We start from the raw sequence: 14,545 nt of genomic DNA, 5'->3' as shown, positions 1-14,545 counted from the left end.
CAGGACGGTCTGGATGCAGAAGTAGCCGTCATCACCTCTGCTTGTTGGATTGGAGGAGCAAATCACTTCCACAGGCTTGGAATAAATGATGAGGAAGTAACCAGAGCCATTGAAAATGGCTGCCTCTCTATGCCACACCAGGGTCAGTAGCTGCTATGAGGCTGTCTGGGTAAAGAAACTGAATAGAGTCACAGGTTCCTTCAGAGAACATGGATTCACATGTCAACACATCACAACACACCCCCACAACTCACCCTTCTGTTCCTTTTGGCTACCATCCACACCAAGCAGTCACTTCAATGACTCTGCACCAAGTCCAAGAGCAGAGGAGCTCCCTCTGTGACAAGCTTCCACAAGGTCACTCATTAGAAACTGTGGCCCAGCTCTGTCTGAGTACACAGTTGTCCTCTTTTTTTTTTCTAAACTGTCTTTTAGTTAAAAAGAATAAATTGCCTCCTGTTTAAATGACAGGTGGGAATATTACTTTTGTCTCCAGGAGTCCTATAAATAAGAAAAGTAAACCCAGATGGTATAAAGAGAAAGTAATAAGTCAAACACTAAGATAAGAGCTTAATCCCTTGGCTGCTAGGCAGACATTAGAAGAAGCAGCATGTTGAAAAGTCTACTGGCCAGCTAAAGGTACAGAATTTTTTTCACTTATTTTGAAACATCAAGTTTGATATTATCTTTCCATTAAAGCAATAAAGATCAACAATGTGGTATGACCAAAAAAGCAGAATGTTGCACTCTCAATAAATGTTTTCTAGAATAATAGAATGTTGAGTAAGGATTCCAGAGTCACCAATATTTTAAAATTAAACATCTAATATGCCATTTCATATAGTACTTTTTCCCACAATGATGCAAGACTGCACAACTGGGGCCAGCATTGTGGTGCAATGGGTTAAGCCATTGCCTGCAATGCCAGCATCCCATATAGGGACCAACTGGTGTCCTGACTGCTCAACTTCCAATCCAGCTCCAGCTCCCTACTAATACATCTAGGAAAACTGCGAAAGATGGCCCAAGTCCTTGTGCCCCTGCCACCCACGTGGAAGACCCAGAAGAAGCTCCTGGCCCCTGTCTTTGGCCTGGTCCAGTCCAGGCTGCTGTGGCCATTTGGGGATTGAACCAATGGATGGAAGATCTCTCTCTATTTCTCTCTCTCTGTAACTGTGCCTTCCAAATAAATAAAATAAGTTTTTAAAAAATAAAAGACTGCATAACTAAACAAATGGCAGTTACTATAAATTCCAATCACTGTGACAATGATATGAGTCACTAAAAAAGTTAATGAAACAAGGATGATCAGTAATTGTTATTTACATACTGATTTACAGACAAATAAATTCTAACAATATATCCATTTATGGAAGTCACTTTCCTATCCTCAAGGTACACTCTTCAAAGAAGTTAAGATGATGTTATTTATGGGATGGTTAATTTGTCTTATTAAAGACAAGAGGGAGTGAAATGTGGCATAGAGTTAAGACACTGGTTGGGATGCTCAGTTTCCACATCACCGCGTTTGAGCGTAGACTCCTGGCTCCACTCTGATTCCACCTTCCTGCTCATGTGGATCCTGGGAGGCCACAGTAATGGCTTCAGTAATTAGGACCCTGTCACTCACATTAGAGACCTAGACTGAGTTCCTAGATCTCAGCTTCTTTGTGATCTAGACCTGGCCCATTGCAGGCATTTGGGGAGAAAACCAGCAGATGAGAGATCTCTCTCTGTTTCTCTCTTTCTCAAATGAATGAATGAATGAATGAATTTTCAAGAATTCAAGCAAGAGAAAACTAGCACTCACTGGACAATTAACAATTGTAGCAAAACACCTGGACTACAGCTCTGCTTAAGCTATCCAACAATATAACATTGCTTTAAAATTATGAAAAATTATATCACCAGAGATAAATTATATATTTTCATAGTTTCTTCTAAACACTCACCCAGACTTAAAAATGTCAAGATGCATGTATAATTTTATTGTTCTCTACTACATATTGTCCTATGAAAGAATTGCAAGAAATCTAAAACAGCATCCAGTACTGTGTATGTAATCAGAGTTCTCTTCCCTGACATTATCTCAACCCTAAAGTCAGCTGATTTTCAAAGGAAGCAAAATGCAGAGATGTGAACATAACATATTTGTGCATCTCATCCTTAGGGATAAAAGCAAACACAGGGCAGCTAACACTAACAAAACAAGAGCAAGGAGCTCCACCATTTCTCAAATAAGTCTATCAGTTTTTGAGTTAGAGTTTGGCTTTGAAAGTAACACAAAAGCAAAAACAGTTGCTGTGCTGAAGGTTTTCTTATGCTGAGGCTTTGAAGTGATGGAGTGGGATGGAGCTGGGTACATGGAAGGCATGAAGGGGATGAAGGGTCAATGAAAGGGCACCCTGCAAAGCAGCAGAGAGACCTCAAGGAACAGCCCTGCAGGCTTTTTCACTGCAAAGGCTCTGGATGATATATTAAGTAAAAATAAAAATGTGCTAATTCACAGGAAACAGAAGATAGAAAGTAAACGGGCGTTGGACACTGCACTGTGGCTATGAGAATTACAGCAAAAGACATAAAACACCACACACAATGCCTGTCCCTGAGGGAGATCACTCAACAGTGGTCTTTTTTTCTTTTTCTTTTTTGAAGGATTTATTTATTTATTTGAAGGTAAATTAACACAAAGCAAGGATGAGACAGTGAAAGAGAGACAGAGACAGAGATTTTTTCATCTACTGATTTACTTCCCAAATGGCTGCAACAGGAGCTTGAAACTCCACATGGGTGTCCCACGTGGGTGGCAGAGACCCAACTACTTAGGCCATCTTCCCCTGCTTTTGTGTGCAAGTTTTAAGATACTGGCTGGCCACTGATAATCGTTAGGAAATAGCTTATTCCCACATGGGTGAATGCCTTCACACAAGCAAACTCACCCAATGACTAGCAAGATGGCACAGACGTAGCCTTAAGGACATATACTCCGTGTTTAGGGACCTAATAGTCCAAACACTCAGCAGTGGGTGAGATGAGTCAGCAAAATTACTTGAAGCAATGGATGAGTACACCCATCGTACCCACTCCAAGACAGCAGCACACATACAGTACTCAAGAGGGAAAGACAAGGCAGATGAATACAGCAACTAGGGTTAGAACTTAACAAACGTGCTCATAATCACACTGTGAATGGAACTGTGATCCCCTGAGACTCTAAGTACCCAAGGAAATTCAGCACCAAGTCACACCAACTGAGCCTCAAAGTTTTCTGACTTAGGAGCAATTATATCTGGAAGAAATAGCTTTCCTTCAGCAACACTTTAGAGAAACTCTGGCTTTTCTTCATTCATTTAAGGCCATGCACCTTGATGGCAAATAGAAGGATTTTCCATAGACGAGTCTCCACAGTCCTCCTAATGTTTATGCACACACACACCTGCCCACCAAGTGTGGTAAGCACCCAGAAGGAAGTAGGATGATTCTTTTCAGCACAAGGATAGAAACTGCACCACGTTTAGCAAAGGCTTAGTGCAGCTGAAAGCTCCCTAGATGGAGTCAACCTGGAGTCCCTGCAGGGTCAACAACTTACTGTGTGACTTTGAGAAGGCACCTGCAAGGCTCTGCACTCTACTCTTCTCAACTACATGAGCAGGCCTAGCACACACACAGGCATGCAGACAACTGCATCAACTGGAATGCAAATTACTAAAGTTCAGTTTTATTAATTTATTTGCTTTCTTCCTTACCAAACATTTCTCCCTTAAAGTCCTATACTCCAGATTTCAGGAGTTCTGGGTCCCAACACTCAGCCCCTTTGCTCAGACTGCATCTTCTGCTTGTACCTGCCCCTGAATTGCTACCTCCACATCCACATCACTGCTGACCTGGCGATCCCTTCACACCTGCGCTCAATCCTGAACTCTCACACTGCACGCTGGGTTCTGCTCTGCCTCCATTCTAATAGATCCTCAAACAGCCTCACCCACTGCCATGACTGTGCAAACCCCTCTCACCTCCTGCTCTGATCCCTGCCTCCACACACATCATACTGCGTTCCAATTTCCCAGCTCCTGCCTCTCAGATTTTCTACAGGCACTTTAGGACTGAGATTGCCCCCAAACACATCCAGGTCCAGCTACCTTCTGTGTTCCTCACATCACCATCTTCTCACTCAACTTCAGGACTGAAAAGTCCCTTTCAACAATCTCTTCTCTCCCCCCGGGCACACCCATCCAACTGTGCATCAACCTTTCAATTCTGACTTGGTGATTTCTCTCATCTTCCATCTTACCTCTTTTCGCTACAACTGCAACAGTAAGCTAGCCACCTCTTGATGCACTATAGCAACCCTTAGGCAGGTCTTTCTTTTAGCTCTTCTTCTCATCCAGTATACAAACCTCCTACTGGGGTAATGGTTTGTTTTTTTTTTATTTTTTTACAATTTATGTATTTGTGAGGCAGAGTGAAGGGGGGGAGGATGTGAGAGAGAGAGAGAGAGAGAGATCCTTTATTTACTGGTTCACTACAAGCTGGGCCAGGCCCCAAGCCAGGAGCTCCATCTGGGTCTCCCATGAGGGTGGCAGGAACTGAAGCACTGCCTGGGAGTCAGAAGTGGAGGAACCTGGATTTGAAACATCACTCTGATATGAGATGTAGACATCCCAAGCAGAAGCTGAATCTGCTGCACCACCATATCCATCCCAGGGGTGATATTTTTATAAGCAATCTACAATAACGTGTCATGCTTAAAATATTTAAATGCAACCTTTTCTTTAATAGCCTTATCTCTATCATTTTTCTTCATGTGCATTAAGTGCAGAGCCTAGACTTGAATGTCCAATTAAAACCATGATACAAGACACTTAAATTTTCTAGTAATAAAAAAAGATGAAAAATCATATATTATGTATAAGCTAATACATCAAGATCTTAACAATTCAACATAAAATCATTAGAAGCCTTTTAATATATCTTACTTTTTTCTTATTATATCTTTGAAACCTAGTGTGTATTTCATATTTATAGCAGCTCTCAATTTGGATTAACTACACTTCAGGTGTTCAATACCCATACATGGTTAGTAGCTACCATTTAGTTTTTTGTTGTTGCTCTTTTAAAGGATTTTATTTCAGAATAGTTTTAAACTTACAAAACAAAATGATGAGGTAGTAATGCAGAGTTCCCATATAACTCTTTTCACTCCATAGTTTCTTATAGTTTCTGAATTTGATATAATCCCATTTCTCTAGTTTTGCTTTTGTTGCCTGTAGTTTTGGGGTCTTATCCAGGACATCACCTACTCCAGGGTACTGAGGGTTTTTCCTACATTGTTTTCTAGTAATTTCAGTTTCAGGTCTTACACTGAGGGCTTTGATCCGTCTTCAGGTGATTTTTGTATATGGTGTGAGGTAGGAAGCCAATTTCATCCACCAACATATATATGTTGATTTGACATCACTGTTTGTTGAAAAGATTTTCCTTTCTCCAATGTATATTATTGGGACCTTTGTCAAAAATTAGTTGACTGTATGTGCATGGATTAATGTTTGACTTGCTATTTTATTCTTCTGGTCTATCTGATGTTTTTTATACCAGTACCAAGCTGGTTTAATTACCATAGCATTATAGTATGCTTTGAAATCAGGTACTATGATGTCTCTAGTTTGATTTTTTTGATCACGATTGCTTTAGCTATCTGGGTCTTTTGTGATTCCTATGAATTTTAGGATAGCTTTTTCCTATTTCTGTAAAGAATGTCATTGGGAATTTGATGGACATTCTACTGAACTTGTAGATTGCTTTAGGTAGTATAGACAATTTAGCAATATTAATTCATCCAATCCATGACAAGGATTATCTTCCAACTTGTTCTGTTCTTGATTTCTTTCACCCGTGTTTATAATTTTCATTATAGAGTTCCTCCATTTCTTTTCTGAAACCGATTCCCAAATATATTCACTTTTGTAGCTATTATGAATAGGATTTCTTTAGTGATTTCCCTTTCAATGAGATATTTTTGATGTATAAAAGTGCTACTGCTTTGTGTATTTAATTTTATTATTTGTTATGAATATACATAACGGTGAATGAGACAGACACTCTGCTTCCAAGAGCCCCTATTCAAGCTCTAAGTGCATGTCAAAGACTCCAAAGGAAGGTGCCAGCCATTGGTCCGTGGGTCTCTCTTACTTCTCCTGTACACAGTCCATACATAGGACACACATTGGCTTGGGTATACAGGCCCATCCAGAGGTTGTTTTACCTCTGGTAGGAGTAGACCAAGAGCTCTCTTTTCCACTCAGGTTTTCTTTGCCTTTATTGATGGCAGATATCTTGGATCAGTGACTTTACTGAGTTGGTTTATCAGTTCCAATAGCTTTTTCATGGAGTATTTATGCTTTCTCATGTACAACAGCATGTCTTCCACAAACATCGATAGTTTAACTTCCTCCTTTCCAATTATGATTTCCTTTATTTCTTTCCCTCCACAACTATTCTTGCTAACACTTCCAATACTCTACAGAATGAGGGTGGTGAAATTGAACATCCTTTTCTTGTTCCAGATCTGCAGAGAAATGTATTCAATATGATTTTGGCTGTGGGTTTGTTAAACATAACCTTTTTTATTTTGAGTTATTTTTCTTTGATACCTAATTTGCTGAGAGTTTTTATCATGAAGGGATCCTCAAATGATTTCTCTGTGTCTACTGAGATAATCGTATGGTTTTTTCCCACTTTATTCTGTTGCTGTGACTTAATACATTTATTGATTTTCAAATACTGAACCACCTGTGCATCTCTAGGATAAATGTCACTTGGTGATGTATGACTTTTTTGTTGTTGTTATAGTGTTAGATTTCATTTACTAGTATTTGTTTAAAAGTTCTGTATCTATGGTTCACCAAGGACATTAGTCTGTAGTTTTCTTTTGGGGTTCTATCATTGTTTGTTTGTTTTTTTAAAGATTTTATTTATTTATTTGACAGGTAGGATTACAAACAGTGAAAAGGAGAGAGAGGGAAAGGTCTTCTTTCTGTTGATTCACTCCCCAAATGGCGGCAACTGCCAGAGCTGTGTCGATCCAAAGCCAGGAGCCAGGTGCCTCTTCCTGGTCTCCCATGCGGGTACAGGGACCAAGCACTTGGGCCATCTTCTACTGCTTTCCCAGGCCACAGCAGAGAGCTGGACTGGAAGAGGAGCAGCCGGGTACAGCACTGGCACCCACATGGGATGCTGGCGCTGCAGGCAGAGGATTAACCTAGTGAGCTAGTGTGCAGGTCCCCATTGTTTGGTTTTGGTATCAGAGTGATGCTGGCCTCATTTTAAAAAAACATGGAAGAGTTGCATCCTATTAAATAGTTTGAATAGTTTGAAAAATTCAGAAGTTAGTGCCTCTTCAAATGTTTTGTGGAGTTCTGCAGTAAAGCCATCAGGTCCTGGACTTTTCTTTGATAGAAACTTCTAATTAGTGCCTTGATCTTGTAGGTTGTTAGGTGTCTGTTTAGATTTTCTGTATCTTATTGATTTAATCTTGGCAGGCTATACATATGCAGGAATTTACCCATTTCTTTGAAGTTTTCCTGTTTCTTAGTACAAAGTTGTTCATTGTAGCTTCTTATGATCCTTTGTATTTCTGTAGTATTGTTTGGAAAGTCTTTTTCTTCTTTAATTTTATTAAAGTTTTTTTCTATTTCTTTGTTAGTATGGCTATTTTGTCTATTTTATCTTCTCATAAACCCAAATTTTTGTTTTCTTGATTATCTGCATTATTTTCTTCAATTCATTTCTTCATTTCTTTTTACTCTGATTCTTATTATTTCTCCCCTCATGCAAATTTTGGATTTGATTTATTTTTGTTTTTCTAAGTCCATGGATGCATCACTAGGCTGTTTTTAAGGTCTTTTTTTAATGTTAACGTAAACATTTATCACTACAAATTTCCAAAACTGCTTTTGCTGCATTCTATAGGTTCTGATATGTTACATAGTCATTTTCATTTGCTTCAAGAAATGTTTGGATTTCCTTTTAAATTTCTTGAATGACCCATTGGTCACTCAGTAGCATGCGGTTTAATTTCCATGTATTTATAAATTTTTTACTGTTCTTGATGATTTCTAGTTTTATTCCCTTGTGGTCTGAGAAAATATATGGTATGATTTCAGTCTTTTTAAATTTAGTGAACTTGAATTGTGACATAATATATGGTTTATCCTAGAAAATGCTCCATGTGCTGATGAGAAGAATGTATTCTGTAGCTGTTGAACGAAATGTGCTATAAATGACTGTTAGATCTGTTGTTCAGTACTATGGTTCAATCCTGTGGTATCTTTGTTGATTTTCCATCATGATGAACTATCTATTTTAACAGTAGGATGTTGACAGCCCCCAGTGTTATTACATGGAGTCTATATTTCCCTGAAGGTCTAATTGCTATTTTCATCTGGGTGGTCTTCTGTTCAGTGCATATATCTTTCTGATTATTACACCATCTTGATGAATGTATCCTTTTATAAATATATAATGCCACTGTCTCTTCTTACAACTTTTAAATTTAATATCTGTTTAACATGACATGAGTACGGCTATTCCTATTCAATTTGGGTTTCCATTTGTGTGGTGTACCTTTTTCTAGCACTTCACTTTGTTCATATTTATCATTATTTGTGAAGTGAGTTTCTTGCAGACAGTATATTAGTTCAGTCTTATTTCTTTATCCACTCAGCCAACCTATATCTTTCCACTGGGTAATTTAATTCCTTTTCATTCAAGGTTACAATTGATTGACAGGAGCTAACTCCTGTCATTTTATTGATTACTTAATGATTGTAACTTAGGATTGTTATGTGTTTTCATGATTTTTGCATCTAATGTAGGACAAGGATTTCTTGGAAGTCTGTTCTGGGGGTGAGGGATTATCTCATTTTCCGCTTTTTCTGAAAAATATTTTATTTCTTCTTCACACTAAAGGATAGCTTCATTGGATACAATATTCTTGATGGTAAGTATTTTCTTTCAAGATCTTGAATATATTATCCCAGGCTCCTGTGGTCTGCAGGGTTTCTGCTGAGAAGTTTGAGGCTAATCTAATGGATTTTGCTTTATATGTAACTTGATGTTTTTCTCTTACTGTCATTAGGGTTCTCTCTTTGTTCTTAACTGTTAACCATTTGACTATATCATGCCTTGGAGAAGGCCTTTTTTGGTTGAGTCTGTTTGACGTCCTTTGAGCTGCCTGTATCTGGATGTCCACATTTCTTCCAAGACATGGGAAGTTTACAACTATTGTTTCATTCAGTAAGTTCTCCATGCCTTTCCCTTCTCATCTTCTTGTATTTTATTCTTATAACTATTTGTTTGTTTAATGGTGTCCCATAAGTCCCATGAGCTTTCTTCATTCTTTTTAATTCTTTCCTGTTTATTTTTGTAAGACATGGTAATTTCAAACATTTTGTACTCCAGATTAGAAATTATTTCTACTACTGGATCTATTTTGCTTATGAAGCTCTCAACAGTATGTTTTATTTCAATGATTGAAGTTTTCAGTTCCAAAATTTGTTTGGTTCTTTTTAATGATTTCTATCTTTATGGAACTTTTCATTCTTGTCATCATATTCCTGATTTCTTTAAACTGTCTTTCCCTATTCTCTTGCATCTCAGTGAGTTCATCAGGATCATTTTTTTTTTATTTGACAGGTAGAGTCATAGACAGTGAGAGGCAGAGACAGAGAGAAAGGTCTTCCTTCCATTGGTTCACTCCCCAAATAGCAGCCATGGCCTGTGCTGTGCCAATCTGAAGCCAGGAGCCAGGTGCTTCTTCCTGGGCTCCCATGCAGGTGCAGGGGCCCAAGCACTTGGGCCATCCTCCACTGCCCTCCTGGGCCACAGCAGAGAGCTGGACTGGGAGAGGAGCAACCGGGACTAGAACCCAGTGCCCATAGGAGATGCTGGAGCCAGAGGCAGAGGATTAATCAAGTGAGCCACGGTGCTGGCCCCAGGATCATTATTTTTAATGCTTTTCTAGGCATTTCATAGATTTTCTTCATATCAGCATTTATTTCTTAAGAAATATTGTGTTTTTTTTAGAAATATGTTACCTTGCTTCTTCATGTTCCCTGTATACTTGTGTTGACATCTGAAAATCTAGCATAATAGTTTCTTTTCATTTATAAAGTAGGTTTTATTAGACCTTTTCATTTATATTAAATGTGGGTGTCAGTTGGGTTGTTGATTTGGCTTTGGTTCTGGGTGAGCCCAGAAATGTAACCTCTGAGTACTTTCTTCAGTGGTAATCAATGTCAGCAGTGTCTACAAATGTCACATTTGTCATGTCTGCAGCAGTTTGTGGAAGTACTAGTATGACACTGAAATGGATGTGAGCTTCCAAACATATGCGCCTTTAGTCCCCACACAGTTGGTTGTCAGTCACTCTAGATTTTGTTATGACTGCAACCATGTTTCTGGTGCTGTGGACACAAAGGAGGCTGTCCCCTTATCTCACCATGCAAGCCTGAGTGATGCTGGGTCTTGTGACACCAATAACTATGGCCCTCGGACTACATGATGTGGATAGGACCTTCCCTCGATCATGCTATGTGGGCATGACTAACACTGGGGCATACAGCACCAAGACCCCAAGTCCCAGCTCTCAGAGATGTTAAGGGGGCCTTGCCACAGGGTAAATACAGGTTATGCTGAGGATTTTAGATTGCCAGCTGTGATTCTGGAGCACTGGAATACAACTAGGTCCTTCCCTAGGTCCCACAGGTTATGTTCCTTTGACCCTGAGGAATATAGTATTAGTAACAGTCACAGTCCACAGTCCTGGAGCTGAGATACAGTGGTGTCCTTACATAGTCTCACAGAGTGAGTGCCAGTTATGCTGGGGTTCCTGAACTGGCAGGCACAAGGCAGAAGCAGGAAAAAATGCAGGTGGGACCCTCTAGATCCCACAGGTGAATGTGTATTACACCGGGCATTAGCATCAGCATCAAGAGTCACAGAGTTGCAGTGCTTAGAAAACACTGCCCCCAGTTCCTGCGGGACATGTAAGTGTGATGCGGGGGTTTGTGCTCTGGGGGATTCTGGTAGCAAAGGTACCACCCACTACAGATGGAATTTAGCAGCTTCTTGGCAGCAGTTTGGGTTTGGTGCTTTAGAGGCACAGGGAGCCAGTCTGCATTGATTCTTTGGAGCAAAGTAGTTACTCAGACCCTAATCAGCTCTCTAGGTGTTATTTAAAGTCAGTCAGAACTGTGGAATTCTCCCATAGTTAGGGCTGCCCTTCTGCAGCTGTGGTGGGGGCACTTTTGATATGGCATAACTAGCTAGTTAAAGTTTAGGTGAGCAGGAACTCTGGATCTCTTGTATCCCTGCAAAATGATGCTATCTCATTAACTGTCAGCTTGATACACTCACCTTCCTGAGATGCACCTTTTGTATCTGGGAATAGGGCACATGCTCAAATCCCACAGCAGTTGCATGTTTGATTGGAGGACCATTCTCTTCCTTATAAAAAGAGGTGGAAGGCATGAGACAGCTCCATTTCGTCTCAGTCCCTGCTTTTAGAGATACTGCTCTAGCTCTCCCTCTTTCCACCGTGGAATGGTCCAGGATGGACTCCTTCAACTCCGGCTTAAAGGTATTGTTCTTTGGATTTTTTTTCCCACTCTTGCTTATGGGAAACTTTTGGCCCAATTATGTTGGGTATTTCTCTCTGTAGGGCAGCCCTCACTCACACATGAAATGTGTGTTTATTCTCTCCCTGCTAAATAAATTCTGTTCCTATTTACACATACTACTAGTCTCTGCTTATTGTTTTCACCTTTATGGGAGACAAGAACCAGGGTTGGAAATAACATATTCATTGCCCACATCACTTTCTGCTGACCTCTGATGGGCAAGATGGTGTTCCTGACAGGTGGGCTGGGAAAGGAGCTATGGATTGCATCAGTGGACTGGGGAATCTATAACTCTCTGCTGGTCTTCAGAGTCTCTGTGCTGTTTGCAGATCTCACAACTCCCTTACTGAAGCTTCTCAGTCAGTCTCCTCAGTTCTAATATTTCATATATACAACCCTTTTCCTGGAAAGATGGTGGCCCCCTGTTGGTGAGCCAAGGTAGGCGTAGTGGGCAGTGACTTTGTTTCTGTCTCTCCCCCTCCCCTTTCTGCCGGTTTTCAGAGTTTCCATGGTGTTTGCACTTCTCCTTGCTTCTTTGCTGAAATGTTTCCTCAATCAGTCTCCTTAGTTCTAATATTTTATATATATACAGAACCCCAGCAAGACGGTGTCATGGGCCAGAGGGCTCGGGTGGGATCAGCAGGGACAACAGCAGTGGCCTGCTTTGTTTCTCTCTCTCTGCTGGTTTTCAGAGTCTCCATGAGGTCATTTTTTAACCAGAATTTTCCCTCAGACACTCTTCTGGAAATGTGGTTCTTCCTTCATGCTGAAACATTTTTCTGGCTGAAGGTGAATGCAGGTTCTCTCCATTCAGCCATCTTTAACCAGCAGTTGCCATTTTAGCCAATACAGATTTAGAGATGTAGAGTCTGAGTTTGAAACCTTGCTCCATTTAATAACCGCATGGGAGTTGAGGCAAGATAATAATCTCTCCATACAACAATTTCCTCCTATCAAGTAGTAGTAGTAGTAGTAGCAGCAGTAGTAGTAGCAGCAGTAGTAATACTCCCCATGGGATTCTTCTGAGAATTCAATAAATTAACCCAAATTCATCAATTAACCTGAAAGACACTGTGTTGAGTGAAATAAGCCAAGCAGAAAAAAATTCTGCATGATCTCAATTATAGGTGGAAACTCTGTAAAGTCCAACCCATAGAACCAGAGAGTAGACTGGTGGTTACCAGAGGTTAAAGCCTGTTGCTCAAAACGTACAAGATTTCCACTAGAAAGGGGGATATTTCTAGAGACCTAGTGTACAGTTTGTTGGCCACAGATAATAGTAGTACTTGAAAATCGCTAAGAATGTTTACTTTAAATGTTTTCATCACAAAAAAAAAAAAAACCAGTATGTGGTGTAATGGATACAACTATAAGTTTGATCTAATCATTCTACATTGTAAATATATAGCAAAATATCACACAGGGTAACATAAACCTAGGAAAATTTTTGACATTAAAATAAATATACTTTTTTAAAAAAATTGTTTTTGACAGGCAGAATTAGACAGTGAGAGAGACAGAGAGAAAGGTCTTCCTTTTTCCGTTGGTTCACCCCACAAGTGGCCGCTTCGGCCGGCACACTGCAACTGGCACAATGCCCTGATTCGGAGCCAGAAGCCAGGTGCTTCCTCCTGGTCTCCCATGCAGGTGCAGGGCCCAAGCACTTGGGCCATCCTCTACTGCACTCCTGGGCCATAGCAGAGAGCTGGACTGGAAGAGGAGCAACCGGGACAGAACCAGCGCCCCAACTGGGACTAGAACTCGTGGTGCTGGCGCCGCAGGCAGAGGATTAGCCTAGTGAGCCATGGCGCTGGCCAAAAAAATACACTTTTTAAAAATCAATATTTCATTTGTTCAGTAACACGAATAGATGGTGTAAGTCAGGGTTGACATGCAATAACATTTCAATCTACATTAGTCATTGCTATTATCATCAAAGCTATTCCATAATGGCCATAGATGCTTAGATGCCAACCAAATGTTCCACTTTTCTCTAAACTGAAATGATGTTTCTCGTCCATTCCCTGAAATTATATCCAGGCTTAACCTAATGGTCATGGCTCAGTACTATGGACTAAAGCTGCCTTTTAGATTGGATTTTGAATTGCAACTCAAACTCTTAGTAACTATGTGAATTTTAGGTTAACTTGTCAGAGCATCAATCCTTCATATTCAAAATAGGGATCAAAATAGCATTCAAAATCCAAATAGATTCAGAGAATAGGAAAAAGTAAAGAATTCAGGCAAGGACTTTAGCTTAGCGCTGGGTACAAAGTAAGTGCTCAGTAAGCATTCACTGTAATTATTAAAGTCCAGTTCAAATACTGTCTTCTCTATGAATATTTCCTCATCTTTATTTATATAGTAAGATGCTCTTAGAATATCTACACCACCCTTTTTCTACTTTTCTTAAACGTGGATCCTTAATCTTAGCAAACTTCTGAACTGTTTGTCCACAAGTACCTTCTTTCCTTCCTATAGTCAGCAATACAATGCATTTGGACTCCTCAGCACCCCTTCTCACCAAGCCTGACACAAAGCAGACTCTCAGGAGACAGCCTGCTTGATGGCTGTTAAAAAGATAACCTGGCTTGCAATGTGTGGGATGTATGAGAGAAAGGAAGGGTAAGAGGGCAACAAGATGAGGAGCAAGGAATGGACCACACTCTAGGAAAAGAGATACTGGAGATCTAAGCTGCCTACAAAAAGGCATGGGGAAAGGATGAGAATCTGGGGAGAATGCCAAGGAAGCTCTCCAACACTGCACCAGCATGGCTGCCTCTGCCTGCAGACAGGTTTATAAGATGGGAGTTATTATCCAAAATCAAGAGTCCTCCTTTTGTTGAGGAAATGCAAGCACAGGTGTT

The 14,545-nt window shown here is 40.2% G+C and overlaps 1 protein-coding gene across 1 annotated transcript in view; it reads right to left on the bottom strand.

Moving 5' to 3' along the window:
- Positions 1-14,545, bottom strand: part of CNTN3 (contactin 3) — a 423,339-nt gene that overhangs the window by 291,067 nt on the left and 117,727 nt on the right. The gene's annotated exons all lie outside the window — the stretch shown is intronic.

The sequence above is a fragment of the Oryctolagus cuniculus genome, chromosome 10, assembly GCF_964237555.1.
Source record: "Oryctolagus cuniculus chromosome 10, mOryCun1.1, whole genome shotgun sequence".
NCBI lineage: Eukaryota > Metazoa > Chordata > Mammalia > Lagomorpha > Leporidae > Oryctolagus > Oryctolagus cuniculus.
Note: the sequence above shows the minus strand (reverse complement) of the source record. Positions and strands in the feature narration are given on the sequence as shown.